Source organism: Carettochelys insculpta, chromosome 7 (assembly GCF_033958435.1).
Source record: "Carettochelys insculpta isolate YL-2023 chromosome 7, ASM3395843v1, whole genome shotgun sequence".
Classification (NCBI taxonomy): domain Eukaryota; kingdom Metazoa; phylum Chordata; order Testudines; family Carettochelyidae; genus Carettochelys; species Carettochelys insculpta.
Window position 1 is genome coordinate 69,626,965 of NC_134143.1, and position 18,332 is coordinate 69,645,296.

Sequence of the window (18,332 nt, forward strand, 5' to 3'; positions counted from 1 at the left end):
GAACAGAAGACAATGATCAAGTGATTTATCTCCTGCCATCCATCTCCTGCCCTTGTTCTGAAGGCTAGGGCACCATACTTTATCCCTGGCTAATAGCCATTTATGGACCTAACCTGCAAAAATTTATCAAGCTCTTTTTTAAACCCTAATAGAGTCCTGGCCTTCACAGCCTCCTCGGGCAAGGAGTTCCACAGGTTGACTGTGCGCTGTGTGAAGAAAAATGTCCTTTTATTAGTTTTGAACCTACTACCCATCAATTTCATTTGGTGTCCCCTAGTTCTTGTATTATGGGAAAAGGTAAATAATTTTTCTATATTCACTTTCTCCACACCATTCATGATTTTATATACCTCTATCATATCGCCCCTCAATCGCCTTTTTTCCAAACTGAAAAGTCCCAGTCTCTCTAGCCTCTCCCCATATGGGACCCTTTCCAAGCCCCTAATCATCTTAGTCGCCCTTTTCTGAACCTTTTCTAATGCCAATATATCTTTTTTGAGGTGAGGAGACCACATCTGCACGCAGTACTCGAGATGTGGGCGTACCATAGTTTTATATAGGGGAAGTATGATATCTTTTGTCTTATTATCGATCCCTTTTTTAATAATTCCTAACATCCTATTTGCCTTACTAACTGCCACTGCACACTGCGTGGATGTCTTCAGAGAACTATCCACTATAACTCCAAGATCCCTTTCCTGATCTGTCGTAGCTAAATTTGACCCCATCATGTAGTACGTGTAATTTGGGTTATTTTTTCCAACATGCATTACCTTACACTTACCCACATTAAATTTCATTTGCCATTTTGCTGCCCAATCACTCAGTTTGCTGAAATCTTTTTGTAGTTCTTCACAATCCCTTTTGCTTTTGACTGTCCTGAACAACTTGGTGTCATCTGCAAACTTTGCCACCTCACTGCTTACCTCATTTTCTAGATCATTGATGATCTAGCCCAGGGTGTCTTTACTGGCTGCATTGCAGCAGCACATCTGCAACGAAGTAGGGCAGTAGTGCAGCTAAGTAGCCCAACCAGGAACCATGCTTGACTTCTCCGTTCCCAGAACTGCTTGGCAATGACATTCCTCTTATCAGTGAAGAGAAGTGGAGAGAGGATGCATGCCGAGGCTCTGATTCTGTCTCTGCATGCATGCTCAGACCTGTTTTTTTGTATAAGACTTTTCCTCAGTGTAAGAGTTCACATGCTCAGACTGGGATCCCAATTTGCCTTGCTCACATACAGAGGACTTTAAAATCAGTAATGGACCCAAACTCAGCATTTCAAGTAAATAAAGATTACATGAACTGTCCTTTAAAGAAATATAACCATGAGCAATTTCCTGGACTCCTTAACGTTAGCAGAGACGCACTCATCAAAGTCAACAGGATTTACATGCTTAAACCTAAGCACATGTTTAAGTAGCCGGCTGAATAAGGCCTTGGACAGCTTTGCAGGAAGGGAAGTTATATAAGGCATAGCAGGGGGTTGCTTGCCCCCAGGTAGATGGAAGCTGTTGCACCACTGGTCCATGGCTGCACTACACTGTCTCCGGCACACTCAGCATGGAGATGCTTCATATTTCAAGTCTCTCTGGTATTGAAGAATGAGTCGCAGGTATTGGAGTCAGTGCCATAGTGCCATGGGATCATCACATCTCTAGACTGACCTAGTCTAATACAGAGTCAATCACACAACACCAAAACAGTCCAGGGCTGACCTGCAACAGACGGTACCGCTTGACTGATAGAGCTAAGGGGAACAGCCTTCCGCTCAACACAGAAGTGCGGTAAGGTAGGTACCTGCTGCAGTAACAAAAGGAGTGGTTGTCTTTGTGGTAGATCCGACACCTCATTAAATGATTGCCAGGTCAATTGAAGGCTTTTTCTTATATCAACCTAGGGGCTTCTATGGTATGTCTAACGTTGGCTTAACTACATCTCCCAGGAGTGTGAATTTTTTACACCAATGGGTAACATAACTAGGTAGTTGTAGACCAAGCCTTAGACTTCTAAGTCTTGTAGGAGCTGAAATGCTGAGCAGAAAAATGCCTACGTACCTTGACAAATCCAAGCCTTACTGCTCAACACAGTGCTTACCATTTGATTCATTTAACTTAAGTTAGTGGGGCATCTCACGGTAACAATGTATGGTTTGGTTTTTAACTATTGCAAAGCTTTGAAATCTCATGATTGCACCCATAATTCCCAGGGCCCCCAAAATCCCATTTTCAAAAAAATGGAAACTGCTTATTGCACTTTTTCAAACATTCTGGTTGGTTGGTGAATGAAGAAATGTCCACAATAGGCTAGATAAAATGCTAAGCAACATTCAGAGAACTGGTCAGCCTTTTGCAAAGCTTTTGTAACCCACACATCTGCTGGGTGTGGTTCATAGTCCGACATAGTGCTACACGCTAGGTCTACATGAGAGGCTTTTCCCAGCAAAACTGGGCTTTTGTCAGAAAACACTGTGGAGCATCTACACACAATATGTGCTTCGTCAACAGTTTGCTGACAAAAGCCGGCACATCCACCGGCAACGTTATACCTCTCCCCCATTCAGGTATAGCACCTCTCTTGACAGTGTTCTGTCGACAACACAGCCGTATAGATGCTCCAGGACCTTTTGTCAGCAGACAGAGCTTCCAGTTCAGCGGGCAGCCCTGTTTGCAGAGTTTCCAGCCAGCCATTCTGTCAAGAGAAGACTGGACAGTCTGGCTACTCTCTGTCCACAGATTGGATTGCTACTTCAATCTGCTTTTATGTGTAGTCACGATCTGTCAACAGCAGTTTTGTCGGGAAATCCCTTCCTACAACAACTTCTGTCGACAGAGACTTCTCGTGTAGGCATAGCCTTAGACCTCTTACAAAGAGAAAGTATAAGCCCCCTCTATAGCCATAGCTGAAAGCCAGCTGGCTTTTAGCTCAAACTGTAGAGGTCCATGCATTAAATTTCAGAGGCCCCAGGTTTGGTTCAGGTTGTCGGCGGTTATACATTCCGTTTAAAAAAAAAAAAAGACCATTTTTTCCCGAATAAAAAGGCTTTTCATTGGAAAAATGTTGCCCAGCTCTGTTCACAGAAGGAAGCAATACACCCGACCAACAGCATTTGCAGGGCTGGACCCTTAATTTGGCCTCACCCTGCTTAACAGCCACCTGGGCAAAAGGCTGAAGCGAAAAGTGCAAATGTATTCATCGCTGTCACAGACCCAGGTTGCAGTGCTGTCTTATTGAGACCATATCGCAGCGAAGAGGTCTAGGGAACTATAAGAGACCCTTGGGCACATACTTCCGCCTTGGTTAATGGATAGGATGGCTGCTTTAAGCACTCATTCGTCTTTATGTTGTGGTTACCGCTCCCTCTCTTGCACTTGTTTTGCTTCATTATTTCCCCCAGGGTAGAACTTAAGGGGGAAATACAAGTTAAGTTGCTTCTGGCAGGGAACGTGAAGGAACAGTTGCTGGAGAGACTTGAGTCAGCCTCGGTCACTCGATAAATCAATGTCACGCAGTAGGGAATTAAGAAAAACCCCTTTATGCTATAAATTAAACACCTCTACATCCTCTACTTCGCTTTCTGCACAATGTGAAGAACTATCAGTAGGAAATGGTGACCCGGTCACTGGCTGCTGCACAAGTTTGCCTTTCCTGATTAACATCCTCCCATCTATCCTGACCTGCTGGCTGGTAGATGTAACAGAGTTGGATTCCCACTGTCTCAAGAATACCCTGGCTAGAGTGGCTTATTTTTAGGACACTTCCAAACGCTCCAGGGTAATGCTCTGGTCCGATCTGAGAAGCTAAGCAGCATTCTCCATACAGGTTGAATCTCTCCGATCAGGAACGCTCTCTCCCGGCAACATCTGCAATCCAGCATGATTTTAGTCAGCCAGACGACCACTTACCATGGGTGTGGCCAAGTTTTCCGCAGGACCATAAAATTTGTTTCAAGCCCCCAGTCCTGGCTCTCAGCGTTCTGTGCTGTTGTTTAGATGTAATTTGCCCCTACATGTCATCTCAGAGCCCAGTAAGCAGCAGAAATGTTGGCAGTACTACTAGATAATATTGACCTCCTGTAGTCTGGCAAATTCTCTCATTCAGCTCTGGTCAGGTCCTGAGAGTGCCGGATTAGAGAGGTTCAACCTGTACAGTAAATCCTTGAAATGCAGGATTTTGAGTTGGATTAATTTACATTAAGGTGAGTTAAGTGCACTCAAAATCCCATGCCCCCCCAAGCCCGGTTCAAATGCCCTGCAGCCCAGCCCACCACCCCTGCCCCGGTTCAAACCCCACCCCCACGGCGCTGCCTCAACCCACTTGGCCCCACACAGCCCAGTTCAACACTTCCCCCACCCCGGTTCAAACCCCACATGGCCTGGCCCACGACACGGACATGGCTCCACGCCCGCCCTGGTTCAATCATCCCCCACCCCAGTTTAACCCCCAGCGTCCTGGCTCACCACCCATGCGCAACCCCAGCTTCAGCTCACCACCCACGCGCATGTCTCTGGCTCAACCCCACACCCCAGTTCAACTCCCTGCACATGGCTCCAGTTCAACCTCCCACCCTCCAGGTGTTCCAGCTGCTTCCCCAGCTGCAGAACGTGAGTTCCGCCAGGGGAGAAAGCCGCCCCTGACCTACGTGAAATTCAAGCTATGCGAGGGTGAGTGGGAACGCAACCCTCGCGTAACTCGAGGGACTGCTGTACTGAGATGAGAGCTCTCACAAGTTAGTGGCATGAGTCACACAGGAGCTGGCGCTCTTCTGTCTGGCTACCTTTACACGGGCAGCCTCTGTCGACAGAGGCCACCGTCAACAGTGAAACCTTGGCAGTACCTCTGTTCACAGATCGCATCTACACATAAAAGCAGCTCGAAAGAGCATGCCACTCTGTCAACAGAGAGCAGCCAGACTGCCCTGTACTCTGCTGACAGAATGGCTGACCAGAAGCTCTGCAAACAGGGCTGTCCAGGGAACCGGAAGCCCTCTCTGTCAACAGAGCTGTCTACATAGGCACTCTGTTGACACAACACTGTTGACAGAGGTGTTTTACCTGATTGAGGAGAGGTATAATGCTGCCAGCTGAATAGCTGAGTTTTGTTGACAAACTCTCGAGAGAGCACTTTCAGCGTGTTGATGCTGAGCCACTTTTGTCAGCAAAAGCTCAGTTTTGTTGACAGAGGCTGCCCAGGTAGCTGTAGCCTCAGACTCCTGAATCCATAAGCCACACAAAGGTAGGGGGCCCTGTGGTACTGGGAAGTCAATCTTTTGCCTGGGATGTAAAGTCACTTGAAGGTTTGAGTTTTCTTATAGTGACACAGTACTTGTTTTCCAATTTAGGAATCCCATCCAGCTTCCACTGAAGTCAATAGGAGCTGGATCAGGTCCTAGATGCATGAGCTATATTGAGCCCCAGCATCCTGGACAGACTCCAACAGGGTAATTACGCTCTGCCTATTTAATTTCCCCTGTAATTTCAAATGGATTTTGTGTTCACTTACTCTCTGTAAGGACTGTGCTCCTTACACAGCTCTTGCTGGGTTTTATGTTCATTGTAATTGTGCCTTACAGTATGTAATTTATCATTAGCAAAACTTGCAAATAGTAGGGCAGTGCTAGCTATGCACTAAATGGGCCAAATGCAGCTTTACCTTCCTGGTTTAAATCTGGATTAAAGCTATCAAGTTCAGTGGAGCTATTCCGGTTTGACTCCAGGTAACACAGCAGAGTCTGGCCCTAATGCTGCCCCTAATGTCTGGAAACCAAGCTGAAAAGGAGGGAGAGCAAAGCATAAATCTCTTAGCCGTTAAACCCCACATGGAGTCCCAAAAAATAACAAGAGTTGCCTGAGGCTCTAGTGATATACAACAGTGTCACTATCACATATCACACATACAAATCACACACGCACACAATGCTGGAGATATGCTCCTACAGCAACCACTAATGAAGTGGCTTCTGTCAGCACAAAATGCAGCTTTCACTTATGAAACTTCAGAGTCCGTAAGTGTAACACATACATCAGTTAGGGAATTTTAAAAACCAGGGAGGGTCGCTGGGAGTCTTAACATACAAACCTTTGCCAGGAAGGCTCTGAAAGTCCCTTTCTTCATGACCCTGCCTTGTAATACTAAGGGAACAAATGGTACTACCAAAGCAACGTTAGAGAGACAGCCAAGACGTGCATCTCAGACTGAAAGAAACAGCCAAGGTCCTAGCTGGGTTTGGACTGGCTTTTAAATGGCACGGAACTTAGCCATTATCCTCAAGAGACATCGGGTCTGTTTAAGACTTCTGTGGCAGGGCCAGGGCACAGCGCCCCTCAGAGGTAGCCCAAACAAGCAGAAGGACCTACCGAGCACCAGCAGGGCAAGAACAGGCAGCTGGGGAGGAGAAGGCTTAGCCTAACTGGGGTCAGCTGACTCCATGACTGGTGTAATAAGAGGCCTTTAAGCCCTTCACAGTGGGAAGGGTGAGGAAAGTGTGTGAGGAGACCAGAGCAGTGGGAGACAGCAGGTTTGAGAGGATCAGGAACATCAGAAGCCAGGGAGGGAGAGTAAAGGGCTTCAGCAGATCAAGAGGGGGGACTTGCCACTGCTGCAGCCTGGAGAAGGTACCACGGGAATTGTCTGGGAAAGTGGCCCAGGCAAAAGCAGTGCTGTGCCAAGGGCCAAGGGAGTCAGCCCTTCTCACTAGCAGCCACATAGGATCCCTGGGATGGAACCTAGCTCGGGGGGGCGGGTTCCCCTCAGGCCACCCCTCACCCCAGCAAGGGCAGCTAGCCCCTTAAAGGGGGACCAGCGGACTGAACAGAGGCCAGAGGCACAGGAATAAGGCTGACTTTGTCACACTCTGCACAGCCACCATCCACCTAGGCAAAGGCCGGTCAACGCATTTCTGAAACAACGTCTCCAACCCTGTTCTGGGAGGACTCCATGGGCTACTCAATGGAGTGAATTTCTACAGGGGTCTCCAGCATGGTTGTGCAGCACACAGCGCCCAGGCTGTCCCCATCCTGCCCCATGCGGTGGGCCCTGTGATCAAAGGCTGTTTGCTGTCCTGTGCATATGCCAGGTGTGTTGGTACCTTCAAGCCAACACAGGGTAAGTGTTGGGGCTCTCTGAAAAGGAGAATTTCCAGTCTGGGCTAAATTTTAATATTGACGAGCCCAGTAACGAGGTGCCAGGGGGAGCAACAGCATAAGGGCCCAACATTTCTAAGGGACCCAGAGTGACCAGCCATCGGAGACTGGGAACTGTGAGTCCCTTTGAAATGCCACAGGAGTGTCACCCTCTGCAAGTTCTGATGGCTGGGGGAGTGGGGGGCAGTGTTGCACTCTGGATGGCAAGAAGGACTGACTGCTTTGCCCCCCACTTCCACCCCAGGCTCTGCCACTTCCAGGGACATACAGCTGGGCCCCCTCTAACCTTTTCCACAGGCCCACAGTGGCCGTCAGCCCCACTGCACATTGAAATTGCATTTTTGTCCCCCGTTGAGATGAAAAGCTGAAATATCAAAATTTTTCACCAGAGCAAATTCTCTGAGTAATAGTGGGTTGGAAATAGAGTAATGTTTCATTCTGGCATTTTCAATCAAAATGAAAAACGTCTATATTCCTGAATTGAAAGGCTTCATTTCTCTTGATTGAACTATGCATTGCCGTTCATTCACTTGATACTCTCCTTTCCTCCTGAGACATGGACTCTGTGGCCAAAGTAATTTCCCCTGGTGCCCACCCACTCATATGACTCCCATGAGGTAACACATGACTCAGTGAGAGTCTGTCTACACTACAGAGTTGTTCCAGAGTTATTATTCAGAAATAAACTATTCCAGAGTGATGCGTCCATGCTACAGCTGCGTCTATACAGATACTAGGAAGTTCTTTCAAAAGAAGGGGGCTCTTTCAAAAGATTCCACAGAGTGTTTATACACAAAGTGTGGTTTCAAAACTAAATTGAAAGAACACCATGCTCCTTTTGAAATCGCTCTTCCTTTCCCATTTCAGGAAAAGCTCCTTCTTTCTAAAGCTTCTTGGGTAGATGCTCCACCGGGCCCCTCTTTGGAAAGAGCAGTCCTCCTGGAGCCTGATTTTCTGATCCCTGGCCCATTCTTTTGAAAGAGTGGGGGCTAGGTGGATGCTCTCTTTCGAAGAGCAGATCACTCTTTTGATCCGCTTTTTCGTGTGTGGAAGTGATCTTTTGAAAGAAGCTCTTTTGAAAGAGCTCTTCCAGAATGGCTTCTTTCGAAAGATCTCTGTAGTGTAGATGTAGCCTACAAGAAAGCCCCAAAATAAGCAAAACTTATTCCAAAAGAGAGTGTCCACACACAACAGAGCCTACTTCAGATTAGAGCCCCTGGAAGCATATAAAAAGACAGAAAACGGGTTGTAAGTGCCTATGACTACCCAGGGCCATGTCTACACTAGCCCCAAACTGTGAAATGGCCATGCAAATGGCCATTTCGAAGTTTACTAATGAAGCGCTGAAATACATAATCAGCGCCTCATTAGGATGCGAGCAGCCACAGCACTTCGAAATTGATGCGCCTCACCGCCGCGCGGCTCATCCCGACAGGGCTCCTTTTCGAAAGGACCCCGCCTACTTTAAAGTCCCCTTATTCTCATCTGCTCATAGGAATAAGGGGACTTTAAAGTAGGCGGGGTCCTTTCGAAAAGGAGCCCCGTTGGGACGAGCCGCGCAGCGGCGAGCCATGTCAATTTCGAAGTGCCGCGGCCGTCTGCATGCTAATGAGGCACTGAATATGTATTTCAGCGCTTCATTAGTAAACTTCGAAATGGACATTTACATGGCCATTTCGAAGTTTGGGGCTAGTGTAGACACGGCCCAGCAGCATTAATTCAGAATAAGCTATTCCAGAACAGCTTATTTGGAAATAGCCCCAATCCCTGTCTATACAGATCCTATTCCAAAATATTTATAAAATATCTAATATTCCTCATAGAATGACATTTATAGAACTTGAAATTAGCCATCTGCTGTTTCAAAATTATTTCGAAGTAGGTCTTTGCCCGTGAATGCTTATGTTCCAAAAGATCTGCTCGTCTATAAGGTGCCACAGGACCTCTCATTGCTTTTGCAGATAAATAGTAACAGGCCTACCCCTCTGGTATTTAGAACAGAGCAGCATCTAGGAACCTCAGTCATGGATCTGGACCCAGTTGTGCAAACATGACTAAAAGACAATTCCTGATCCAAAGAGTTTCTGTACAAGTTGCATGTCTATGCTACAGCCTCGATGGCGCCACTGTCTAGATCCTTCTTATAGCAGTGAAAGGGATCCTTCCACCAGTGCAGCTAATCTGCATCTCCGAGATTATCGCTCATTTGACAGAGGAATTCTTCCATTGACCTAGCTGTGTCTACACTAGGGATTAGGTTGACTTAACTATGATGTTCTGGTCACAAAATTTTTCCCTACCCCATGGCTGACAAGAGACCTTGGTGGCCCCTGGGGATGGGAAGTCAGCTCTAGGGCCACTGTAAGGGTAAGGGCCTCGGGTACAAGGGGCAGTGCTGTGGACTAATCTCCTCCAAACAGTCCTTTGGGGCCACATGCTTGCCCGGGGCTCCACTGGTGACTTAATGGGCCCAGGGTTCTGGCTAGTAATGCTGCTGAGGTAGCACAGTGGCAGCCTGGGGCCCTAGGCCCTTATAAATCCCTGGCCCCTGGGGCAGCAGCCCCATTTCTCAGCCCTGCCTCTATCAGCAGCCCTGCCCAGCGCTGAGACTGAAATCCTCTTTTGCTCACTAGAGGTGGCACTCCTGGATCAAGGTGAAAGCACATTGGCATGGACAGCACGAGGAAGCTTACACAGTTGCATCCAGGGCAAGCCTAATGCACGTCTCAAGACAGAGGCGTTCAGATGCTGAGATTAGTCAATCTGGTGGCCCTTACTCTGAACCAAAAGAAAGGGAGGAAAAAGAAGCCAACAAGAAAGAATCCCAAAATTGACCTAAATGTGCCACAGATGCCTCAGTTTTGTTCCATATGGAAACCACAAAGCACAGGGGAATTCTTCTTGCATGGAAGAAATACCAGGAATCTCTGAAAACACAAGGGCTCACAAGGCCCTGAACACTGTCAGGGGAGTAAGAACCTTTCCTGGCCCTAACATTTTACTGTGAAGGAAAATGCCTTTAGTTCACTACATCTTCCCCCAGATTTGCCACCTCTCAATTAGCTAAGTGCTCTTTGTATACCCCCACCGAGATGTATGGCCCTTTAGTTCCAACAAATTAGAGTGAAACAACATTTGATTCCTTCAGCAGCTTGATACAGAACTTCAGAACAACTGAGAAGTGTCACATCAAAGGCACTTACTCTCATGCACCAAGGTGACATCCTCATTAGAAAGCAAGAGACAGAGATGTGTTATCCCTTTAGGAAGACAGCTGAGAAGCCAGCACTGATCCGCAGTGTGCAATTCATCCCCATCCTCAGCCATCCGGCTTTATCAGCCTGGAGATGAACATAGTTCATTGACCGCATATTTGCAGAATGTAATTAATGAGGAGCTAAGGAAAGAGTGTTGGGCAGGCAGGGTCCAGTGCTAAAAAAAAGAGAGAGAAAGGAGAGCTTCTAGCTATGAAATATAACAGCTCTCCCTCTGACGCTCTTAAATGCTGGGGTACGTTTTTCCATTCGCAAGTTAAATACTTGTTTTCCACAACATTTGTAACCTTTTCACACAATGCTAGGTGAGGAAACTGTCCTCTATTTAATTTGTATTTCCCTGCCTCCAGTGAAAGCAGCTGCACCTACTGGTAAAACACAAGGGACTGATGCAAATATAAGCTAATGGGCAGTGCTCCCCATGGGCCTTCCGCACTGAGGAGAGCTTGCATTATAGTCTTAAAAAAAATACAGCCAAATCTTCCATTGACTATAATGTAGTTTCAATAGGGATTAATCTGGCCATTAAACTGGTTGCTATCACCTACAAAAAGCTGCACAGTAGACGATCTACTCCTCCAGGAGCTGACCTAGCAAGACTCTAAAACGTCTGCTTAATTTTAGTCCTGTGGAGGTCAGTTACTACCTCACACACTTAAAAGTTAGACCATAAGAAATTAAGAACATCCATACTGGGTCAGGCCAAAGTTCAATCTAGCCCAGTATCCTGTCTTCCAACAGTGGCCAGTGCCAGATGCCGCAGAGGGAGTGAACAGAATAGGCAATCAAGTGACCCATCCCCTGTCATCCATTTCCAGCCTCCGACAAACAGAGACTAGGGGCACCATTCCTACCCCATCCAAGCTAATAGCCATTGATGGACCTAACCTCCCTGAATTTATCTAGTTCTTTATAAACCCTGTTAAAGTCCTGGTCTTCACAACATCCTCTGGCAAGGAGTTCCACAGGTTGACTGTGTGCTGCATGAGGAAAAATTTCCTCTTGCTTGTTTTAAATCTGCTGCCTATTAATTTAATTTGGTGAGCCCTAGTTCTTATGTTGTTGGAACAAGTAAATAACTTCTTTATTCACTTTCTGCATACCTGACATGATTTTATAGACCTCTCTCATAGTCCCCCTTAATCTCCTCTTTTCTAAAATGAAAAGTCCCAATCTTTTTAATCTCTCTTCATATGGCACCCATTAATCTTAGCTAAACTTGCTCATAAGAATTTTCTTATATCAGGGGCCCAGCATGGTGAAAAACATGCACAGTCCAATCCCACACCACACAAATTTCACCCATTGTTGTGTCACTTAAACTTCAGTTTAAGGCCTTGGGGGCTTTGAAATGAAATTGGTCTCATTTTATGAGTTTGCATCATGAGCAGAGGAAATGTTTCCCATTCCTTCCTCAAAAGTGATTCTCACACAATCTCCTTTTAGGCATGATTGTGAAGTTCTACTCGGCTCTGTCTATATCCCAGTTTATTTGCCCACCATATTCAATGACACTGCACTCATTTATCCCAGCTGCTTGTTTGTACCAGTTAATGCCTTAAGAATACAATTCCCTGCTGGAAAGAGAGTACAGAGGAACTAAGTATTACTGTGGAACCTTCCATCCAAGGAATAAAAAACACATTGCACATATATTAATTGCTGCATAGTCAGTACTGTAAGGAAGACACGAAACAGCCTTGTTTTACTGTGGAGGAAAACTCAAGCAAAGAAAGGTTAACTCTCAATTTGTTCAGAGTAATACAGCAAGCCAGGGCACAACTGGGAAGACGAACTGAATCTCTTAAAACATCAGTCCAGTGCCCTGATCACAAGCCCATCCTCCCTCACTGACTTTGGTGAGACTGGTCAATGAAGCTGGTAGCTCAGATCATTTCCTGGTGTAATGCATCAGGACAGGATCTCAGGGCTTATCTCCTTCTGGACTGCCTCATTGTCTCTCATGACATCCTGCCTCCCTGAGAGTGACCACAGCCTCCAGCCCCTCCAGCCTACTTTAAGCTTGCAGTTTCTTGGTTTTATGGTGCTAACCCCAGCCCCTCATCAGCTGGGCTTCGCTCAACAATTCCTGGTCTGCTCACTTACAGGTGGCACCAGGTAATCTAATTGGCCTCTCAGGCCCTCATTTACCTTACCAGGCTATACACCCCACTACATACCAGCCCACTACCCATTTATGAGCATTACCCTCAGCTGCCCCCTTTTTTCACCTGGTCCCTTATCTGGAGCTCCCCTCCGCTTACCCCAAGAGAACCCTGTGGCCTTTTCTACCTCTCAGTGTTCCTGAGACTAGCTAGGTGCCCTCTTCATTTCATGGGGAGCTTACCTGGCTCCCTCCTTCACTTTCACAAAGAAACCCTCTGTTCCTCTCTCCTGGTCCTTATTCATCTGAGGCTGGTGCCCATCTTTCCACAAGCCACCATATCCTCGGAAAGCAAAACAGCCTGTCCTCTCGCAATTCTCAACCCCTCCTTGACTATCCCTTCTGGCTCTGAGACAAAAGCAACCCAGAATATATTTAGCCATTTGAGTACGACCCAAAAGCTGGACCTTTAAAAGGCTGGTACAACAGAGGCGGTAGGAGGGTCACCCAGGCCAGCTGCTGGGGTAAGATATGAGGCCAGGAAGCACTATGCTATCTTTCGGGCACGATATTGGGAAATGAGGGAGAGGCCCTGATTCTTTCAAGTCATTAGAAGCTCTGTACCATTACTTGCAAGAAGACCATTATTCTTTCAAAGCTAACAGCAAAACACAGGGCGGGGGGAGCACATTGGGGGAGAATAGCAAACTATTATAAACAAACGGAGGGGGGCGTGGCGCACAACAGCTCACAAGCAGCACGAACCATAGAAGTCAGAGATGGAAAAGACATAGTACGTTATCTAAGCCACTCCTCTGACAAGGCCTAATTGTTCCCCAAAGTATCTTTGCCAGTGCTTCTCGATGGCCCTGCTGCGAGCAAACAAGCATTCCTGCAAGAAAAGACATCTAGACGACTTAAAACAACAGCAGCTTGTGCTTTATCTTTGTGTAACTCGGTTAAACATAAATGCCGTCTCCACAGGCTGGTGGAAATATGATTTAACGGTCCTCTGCCACGCATTATAGGAGGTGATGGCAAAGAACTCATAATTTATTTTTATTGATTCAGCCAGTCACACTGGATCATATTGCCTAATCCTTCCCCTCTGCTAAGACAGCATGGACAAAGCCATGGGCAACTTAGTTCTGATATTTTTTCTTCTTTTTCTTCTTCCTAACGCTGTGACATGCATCTCGCCCCCTACGTTCAAGCAGGAAACCTGACAGGAAAAGAAAGATGCCCTGCCATTTTGCCTGCTTCAGCCTCCTTCCAATTATCTTCCCATACCCCCGCCTGCGAGCAGGCAGAGCTTGTGCTGCAATTTAACTCTGTGGAACCACATCCCAGCTCAAAGATTATTTAACAGCTCCCAGCACTAGGACCCAAGCCGGGAGATGTGCTGAACTCAAAGTTTAGAGGTATGAGCTACAGAGTGGAGTGCTCATTAAAAAGAAAAATAGTAGATGCCAGGAAAGAGGGTGACCGGGATTTGAGATGTGATGAACTGCCAGGGCAGGTAAGACTCTGAAGACCAGTATCATTTCAGAGAAGCAACTAAAGCTTGGGAATTTACCACCTCAGTGATTTTTTGATGAGAAAGTGAAGTTTCAGCTAACATTGATTTTTCAAAAAATTAGGAAAAAAATGCTTTCAACCAGGAAAATCTCAGCAAAATATTACATTCGAGATAGTTTAGAGCTGAACTGAAATATTTCATTATGTTGAATTATACTGAAAGATTTTGTTTTGAGCCAGTTTGACATTAATTAGTATCTGCCTGTGGTGTCACATTGCTTCATGGAAGTTGTAATTTGAGTGTTTCGTGCCCCCTCCTTCTCCCATGGGTAGGGCTCCTGAATTGGACTCATGCTCCCATGTACCACTGTTGTCTCCTCTTTGACTACGCCATATGGTGCATTGTGGGAAGATGTAGTTTGGCCAGAAAGCCAGTGCCATCCAGAAGAATGAGGGTGTAAGCTGCTGCACTAAATCTTCCAAGAAGAGGACTGCCAGCAGGGAGGCCAAAACGGGCAAATGCTGAGAGCCTGGCAATTGAAAAGAGCCCGGGACTCCTGGCTGCCAACACCATTATGGACGCCAGAGCCCAGAGCAGTGCACAGTGGGTGGTGCTGAGGGCTGGTGCCCTGAAGCCCCATCTCTTCTGCCCAAGACTGCACCCTTTGCGGGAGCGCAGAGCCACCCCCTTCACCTTTCTCAGGGTCCTGGCAATTCTGTTGTCTCCATCACCCGAGACGCACCATGGCATCATAAATGAATGCAGTGAAGCATTAAACTAATTCAAAGCAGAATGTTTGCAGAATTCACTGCAGTAAATTAAAACAAAAAGTGTTTTGACGTGGCTGAACAGAATTTTTTTTGAACATTTCCATATGCAAAAAAATGATTTGGTGCTTCAACTTTTCATCCCAATTCAAGGTGAAAACAAATGTCTAAATATCAGAACTTCTGTGAGAAGGAAATACTGAGTTCTGCTCAGTTCTAGCAAAAGCAACGAGAAGTCCTGTGGCACCTTACAGATTAGCAGATATTTTGGAGCATAAGCTTTCATGGGCAAAGACCCGCTTTGTTTTTGAGGACACAGACTAACATGGCTACCTCTCTGATACTCAGTTCAAGCAGAAAATCATTGGACAAAAAAAAAAAAAATCTGCACAGAAATTCAGATGGCACATATACAGTTTCATACCATATATATATTTTTTTTTTTTTTGCTTGATTCCTTCCATGCCTCATGCAACAGAAAAGGTGCTTGCACAACTGGGGCCTAAATTAAACAGCAAATGCCTCAGCTCCTCCCACACCGAGTCCAAGCGACAGTGATCATCACAGATGAAAATGTGACAGAAACCTGAAACCCCGAGATTGAAACCCAGCTCTCGGTGGGTTTGTTAATGCTCCAGTCACTGTCAAACATGAAATGAAAGTCACTGTGCTTCTCCAGTCATTCTCTGTGAACTGCTCAAGCCACCAGCTGTGCGTAGAGAACATACAGATGGCGTCCACTCATTGGCCAGGGATTCGCTTTGTCCATGTAACACTGAATCACTGCTGCCCCCAGCTGCACTGTAATTCATCCAAAAAGACGTAATATACATCTTTGTCCTCCTCCCCTGACAGCAAAACCTGCATTTAATGGCAAGAAGGGTCATCTGAGATATGGAGAAGTCAACATATTCAGAAAAGCAATTGGTGTAAAAGTCTGGCAGCTAGAGTCCTGAAACAGGAATCAGGGCTCCAAGCTTCTACTACAAACTCTGTGCCTCAGTTTGCACGCCACAAAGGGGTACTAATTCATCTTTGTGGAGATATATAAAAGCAAGATATTATTCTGAATCTAAGGAAATACCAGTACTTCTGCACTAGAACCAGTCAGAGCTGGGAATTCACAGAGGTTCTGAAGAAAGAGATGGACCTGATGGAAATAAGCCCATGCATTTACTTTCTCAGGTTAAATGTGCCTCAGTTTCCACTCTCAGTCATATCTGTATGGCTCTCCATTGCCACATCATCTAAAAGCCTATCTTCAATGCATTTTTTCCTCAAAACACATTGCTGCATTGTAGCTATTAACTCAGTTTGGCAGATGGGGACCAGAGGCACAGAAAGACTAGGCCATGTCTACACTTGGAATCAGGGGAGTGATTCTTCCCCCCAGTGACATATTGCACAAGCTCTCATCAAGCCAGTGAACTAACAAGAATGGTTTACTTAGGATAGCTCCGGCAGCAGTACCTCTGGCTGGATGTTCCCAGGAGATGTGAAGAGTTTGTACTCATGGCAGCTAGCTCAAGCCAGCTGCTCTCCACTGGCCATACTACCAAGGCTACTCTGATCACTGAGCCTGCACACTGACAGTAGAGCCAGAGTGAAGTGTGTCTACTCAAGCTGGGAATCATGCCCCAGCTCCAAGTGTAGATGCAACCCAAGTGATTGGCCAGAGTCACTCAGGTTGTCAGTTGACCAGGGAATTAAATGTGAGTCTCCCTCTGTGCCAGACAACAGGTTGAACCTGTCTAATCCGGCTCTTCCTGGTCTGGCAACATCTGCGGTCTGGCATTATTTAAATTAGCCGGATTTCTGCTTCTCATGGGGGTGGCCAAGTTTCCCACAGTCCCCTGAAGTTTGTTTACAGCCACTAGTCCTGGCTTTCAGTGTTTTGTGCTGCCATTTAGCTCTAATTTGCACCTAAATGTCTTCTAAGAGCCCAGTGAGCAGTGGAAGTGTTGGTAAAGCTGCTAGACAATATTGATCTCCTGTGGTCTGGCACATCCTCTGGTCTGGCACTGGTTGGGTCTTGAGGGTGCCGGACAAGAGAAGTTCAACCTGCAGCATCCAAATCAGTATTTCATCTTCTCTTTGTAAAGCATCCAATTACCAGGTCCTAAGGGGACAAGTAAGAAGTGCTTCTGGAAGAAGGACGCAGCCAGTACAGTTCACTGGCAGAGGTTCCAGCTGAGCGTCTTCTGCCAAAAATTTTGAAACACTGTACAGAACACCCAATTTTTACTGGAGAATTTGCTAAAAGAAAGCGGGGAGAGATACTCGCATAACTTCATGCAAATCTGACCTTGCATGAAAGACACGCTTTTGTAAATTTGTCCTCAGAAAGAAACACACCATTTTCTCAGGAAAAATGAGATTTCTTTGCAACAAAATGACAGATTTTGGTCTCCGCCCAAGGTGGCATTTGGAAGGATGAGAAGGTAAGTTTGAACAAAATTAATTCATCCATTTCCTAGTTCAGTAAACAGAAAAATGCATTTTTCGTCACTTCAAAAATACCTCGTGTTAGTGTCTATGCCAGGAGACGTGGAGTGGCACAGTTAAAGCTGTCAAGGGCAATTTTTCTTAAAGACTTAAGTACGCTGTTACTTTAAAAAATGGTGAGAAAAACAGGGGAAGTTGAATACGAATCTACATTAATGCCACGTTATGGCTCAGCCGTTCAAAGTCATAAAAGTCAAGAAATTCAGAAGTGCGGGTTCCCACGCGACAAATGCAGATTACAGAAAGGGGCATGGAGAAGCTACACTGCAGAATAAAGTCAAATGACTGAGCGTTAGATTCACCACTGCCCTGCAGCCTTGTAGTCTCAGGTGGGCTGGTTCAAAGGAGCAGTAGGAACAAAGGAATGGAGGGGAGAGACGCTGAGTCACTGAGCCCAGTCCCTGGGGTGAAACATGCAAACACATTCTCTAACTCTATTCATAAACTTAACAAACTCCATCTTCAAACTAAACTAGTTAGGTTGTTTACATCCTATTATGCCTGTTGGGAGGCTGCTGTAGAACCTCTCTTTGTATGGTCAGAAGCCTTCTTCTAGCTTCCTGCCTGAATTTGTTCATCGCCAGGTTATACCCGTGTGCTCCTGTGTCAACACTGTCTTTTAGCTGCAGTAGTTCTTGTACTGTCCTGGTGTCCTCCTCCCACGAGCAATAAGATACCCTCCCAATGCTCATTTTACTAAGCTAAACAAGCCCACCTCTTATATTCTCCCTTCCAGGGTAGGATCTCTGCTTCCCTGATAATCTTAGTAGCTCTTTCCAGTACCTGCTCCAAAGTTCATTAATTTTATCCTTTCCCAGTTATAAACGAAGCTCCCACCCACTATTGCAGACCTGTTCAAGCCTGAAAGCTCCAGAGAACTTGCAAGAGAGGCTAATTTTGTGACATTCCTCCTTCCCCTTCCCCCACCCCTGACATACACACACCTAAGAGGTCCTGATCCTGCAAAACAATTCCTGGACTCAATTCAGCAAAGTGCATAAGCACATGATTTACTTTAAG

General features: G+C 46.2%; 1 protein-coding gene across 2 annotated transcripts in view; it reads right to left on the reverse strand.

The window, feature by feature from the left end:
• Positions 1-18,332, reverse strand: part of SORCS3 (sortilin related VPS10 domain containing receptor 3) — a 477,486-nt gene that overhangs the window by 333,793 nt on the left and 125,361 nt on the right. The gene's annotated exons all lie outside the window — the stretch shown is intronic.